The sequence below is a fragment of the Portunus trituberculatus genome, chromosome 38, assembly GCF_017591435.1.
Source record: "Portunus trituberculatus isolate SZX2019 chromosome 38, ASM1759143v1, whole genome shotgun sequence".
Taxonomy (NCBI): domain Eukaryota; kingdom Metazoa; phylum Arthropoda; class Malacostraca; order Decapoda; family Portunidae; genus Portunus; species Portunus trituberculatus.
Window position 1 is genome coordinate 23,838,365 of NC_059292.1, and position 4,456 is coordinate 23,842,820.

Below are 4,456 nucleotides of genomic sequence, written 5' to 3' on the forward strand. Positions count from 1 at the left end.
GCAAAGATGTGTTGAGACTTGGAACAGTTTGAGTGAGGAAGTGGTATCAGCAAAGAGTGTACATAGTTTTAAAGAAAAATTGGATAAGTGTAGATATGGAGACGGGACCACACGAGCATAAAGCCCAGGCCCTGTAAAACTACAACTAGGTAAATACAACTAGGTAAATACACCACATAGTGTAGTGGTTTGCACGCTCGACTCACACTCGAGAGGGCTGGGTTCAAGTCCCGGAAAGTGGCAAGGCAAATGGGCAAGTCTCTTAATGTGTAGCCCCTGTTCCCCTGGCAGTACATAGGTACGGGATGTATCTCAAGGGGTTGTGGCCTCGCTTTCCCGGTATGTGAAGTGTGGTGTGGTCTCAATCCTACCCGATGATCGGTCACTACGAGCTCTGAGCTCCCCGCGCGGGGAGACGAATCCAAGCAGCGAGACGAGTACTGCGCTGCTTGGATTTGTCAGAGGGCAACCAGTCGGATCCTGCTCTCAGGCAAACCCAGCGCTGCGCCACCCCGTGCTCAAGTACTCGGATCCGGATTCGGATTCCACGGATCCGCCAGACCAAGTAATCGGATTCGTGAGTACATAAAAAGTCGGATCCTGCCCAGCTCTACTCGCTGGGGCAGCTTAAATACCTCCCTCCCCCTTTTGCAACAATGTGATTGGCTTGCCTCTGGGCCAATCACCGCTACTATGTCCACCTGCCTGGCCATCATATCCAGTCCCTAACTTCCTGTCTCTCTTACAATAATACCCTGTCACTCCATCTTCACTACTCTAGTTGCCACCCCCCCCTCTATGCTGTCGCAACAACATATATATATATATATATATATATATATATATATATATATATATATATATATATATATATATATATATATATATATATATATATAGGGTAGGCTACATCACTTCACAGCCAGGGTGATGTCAATAATTGGTGTACATATATATACATACACACACCTTTATGCATTCTGACATGCACATGCATGCATGTACAGATGACAAGTACGTATATGCAAACACACACACACACACACACACACACACACACACACACTTGGTTTACAACTGAAAAGGCCTGGGTTCAAGTCCCGGGTGCGGTGAGGCAAATGGTCAAACCTATTAATGTGTAGCCCCTGTTCACCTAGCAGCAAGTAGGTAAGGGATGTAACTCGAGGGGTTGTGGCCTCGCTTTCCCAGTATGTGGAATGTATTCTAAGCTCAGTTCTACCCCAAGATCGGTCTATAAGCTCTGAGCTTGGTGTTTTCTGCTGTTGCCTACTTGAAATGCATAAAGTATAGGAATAGGAGGAAGAAATGAGATGTGAAAGTGTGTGAGGGAGAGTACATAGTATTAATATTAGTATTAGTAGCAGGAGTAACAGCAACAGCAGCAGTGTTATTTATCATTAGTGTGTGTGTTCACTGTTTGATCTGCTGCAGTCTCTGATGAGACAGCCAGACGTTACCCTACGGAACAAGCTCATTATTTCCGATCTTCGGATAGGCCTGAGACCAGGCACACACCACACACCGGGACAACAAGGTCACAACTCCTCGATTTACATCCCGTACCTACTCACTGCTAGGTGAATAGGGGCTACACGTGAAAGGAGACACACCCAAATATCTCCACCCGGCCGGGGAATCAAACCCCAGTCCTCTGGCTTGTGAAGCTAGCGCTCTAACCACTGAGCTACCAGGCGTGTGTGTATTAAGCTAGTTGTAGTTTTATAGGACCTGGGCTTTATGCTTGTGTGGCCCCGTCTCCATATCTACACTTATCCAATTCTTCTTTAAAATTATGCACACTCGTTGCTGACACCACTTCTTCACTCAAACTGTTCCACGTCTCAACACATCTTTGTAGGAAACTGTATTTTTTAGCATCTCTCAGACATTTTCCCTTTCAGAGCTTTTTACTATGCGATCTTGTGGTTTGAATGTCATATTCTTCTCTCGGGATCAGTTTCTCATTATCCACTTGGTCCATTCCGTTGATCAATTTATAAACTTGTATCAGATCCCCTCTCTCCCTTCTCTGTTCCAGGGTTGGTAGATCCATAGCCTTTAGTCTCTCCTCATATGTCATCCCTTCAAATTCTGGAACCATTCTTGTGGCCATTTTTTTATAGTCTCTCCAACTTCCTTATGTGTTTCTTTTTATGAGGGATTCACACTACTCCTGCATATTTCAATCTGGGTCTTATTATAGTACTTATCAATTTCTTCATCATTTCTTTATCCATGTAGTGAAATGCTACTCCAATATTTCTTAGCAAATTATATGTCTTAAAATTCTATCAATATGGCTTACCGGTTGATTGTTTTCTTCTATCGTCACTCGTAAGTCCTTTTCCTTTTTTACTTTCTCTAATTCTATTCCATCTCCCATCTTATAGATTCCCATGGATCGTCTTTCACTCTTTCCCATTTCCATGACATGGCTTTTGTGTGTGTGTGGGGGGAGGGCTGCTCAGCGTAGAATTACTCTCTCTCTCTCTCTCATTAACTAAACATCAAATCCATAAAAACACCCTTGAAAACCTGTGTCACTATCAAAGAACTGTATTCTGAAACACACTCACTACAACGATTTCCAAGGCTACAGAAATAACTATAGCCAGGTTCTCATGAGTGTTTTTTCTTGTTAATAATGTAGAAAATTCAAAAATGTTAATCGGTCTAGAACCTTAAAAACACCCCTAATAACCCTATGCTCCTTTACCATGACTGGTTTCCAAGGCCACAGAGATGACTAGTCCTGTTCCCACGAGTTTTTCTCCTCGTAATAATGCAAAAATGTTGTTATTCTGTCACAAGAACCTTAAAAACCCTTACAACTTCAACTATACTCTATTCACGGCAAAATTTATCACTTCGGTGGAACTTTGTAGTATCTTAAAGGTATGGCCTGACAATATTTTGACTGGACACATTACTAATCCGCATTTTCACAGTGTTTTTTTGACGAGACCACAACTAAGCCCCACATTCCCACACCAGTCTCTCTCTCTCTTGCTAATTGGCAAAGCTAATCAGGCTAGAATCAATGAATCCCAAATGTGTTTTGGGAGGGAGTAAACTTAACTGGAATGTATGCAAGATGGGGAGAGTGAAGCTAGATGAGTATGTGTCTATCTCCTATCCTCCTATTTCTTTAAGTAAATGTATTATATTTATAGTTTTTCCATTCAGTTTGTACTTAATTTCCTCAGAATTTCCTCATTAAAGTAATTTCCTCAGATGACAATAAATTTTCCTATCTGGGGAAATTTCCTTGGAAAGTGATAGCCCTGTTTAAATCCCTTCCCACACTGCATGCGGGTTACGAATGTTGCCCAGTCTCAACTTGTGGTCTTCAGTATGTAGTGCCGTCAGACCTATTTTGTATCCAACTTATGGTCATTGGATGTGGTCCTCAGATTTTTGGTCTGCTTACAGTCTATTCCCCTTTCCATCCATTATTATGTAGACAACTTGCCTTATGGTGTTTGCTTGTCTCATCCACTTACCTTGATTTTTTTTTTTATTTGTCTTAACCAAACTCATGGTCGACTTATGTACCTCCGTTCCTCTTCTTTTGTATACAACTTTTCTTTTGCCTTTTTTCTGTAACACTGCAACTCATGGACTATACACACACACTTCTTTGTGGTTAACATTATTCAGTAAATTATTAAACTGCTAGAGCTGACTCCCATTACTTAACAGGTTTTATTTCCATTCCATGTTGTTGTAAGTTATTAATGAATTTTTTCTTTATATGCTTCAAATTATTGTTAAAGACTAAGATAAAGAAATAGAAGGTGACACCAGCAAATTAAGAGAAAAAGACATCAACTTTCTAGGTATCTATGTAAACTGCACAATCATAAGCTTTGATTAAACTCCAAGTTCATTCATCAAAACAATGACAAATCTGAGACTCCACTTCATTGCAATTTCCATTTTTTTTTTTCATCTTCTGTTCTCCGGTAAAAATAAAAATAAAAATAAGACAAAAAAATATCCTCTGAAAGCAGGAGCATATCCATTTTATCCAGATCACTTGAATCATGTTTCTTTACACTGTGCATCAATGAAATGCATTTCATCCTTCATGTATAACAAGGATTTAGCAGACTTTTTGGAAATAATATGATGGAATATAAAATAATAATTCAATAGATGTGTGGTAGTTGCTAAATCCTGCAAGAGAAAATATGCATAGTAGTACTTTGTTTGGTCATGCAAAAAGAACAAGACAAGAACAGTTCAAGCATTATAGGGAACCCTATACACAGCAAATCAAATTTGATTCATGTAACAGCTAGAGTGGTCCATGAGACTAAACCTTTTCAACAGAGAGCCAACAGAGATAGAGTGTGAATGAGGTGTGCATGTGTGATACTTTGTCTGGGCCAACTTGTGTGTGACTGTCAGTCTGATATACTATATATAAACA

The 4,456-nt window shown here is 40.3% G+C and overlaps 1 protein-coding gene across 3 annotated transcripts in view; it reads left to right on the top strand.

Annotated features, from left to right (window-relative positions):
• Positions 1 to 324: 324 nt before the first annotated feature.
• The window catches only part of LOC123515097, a 51,243-nt gene continuing 47,111 nt past the window's right edge, over positions 325 to 4,456 (top strand). For 2 of the 3 annotated variants that reach the window (XM_045273527.1, XM_045273528.1), the window contains exon 1: positions 325 to 577. The gene's annotated coding sequence lies outside the window, so the exon portion shown is untranslated. The remainder of the gene's footprint in view (positions 578 to 4,456) is intronic. The other variant, XM_045273530.1, reaches the window with a different exon arrangement.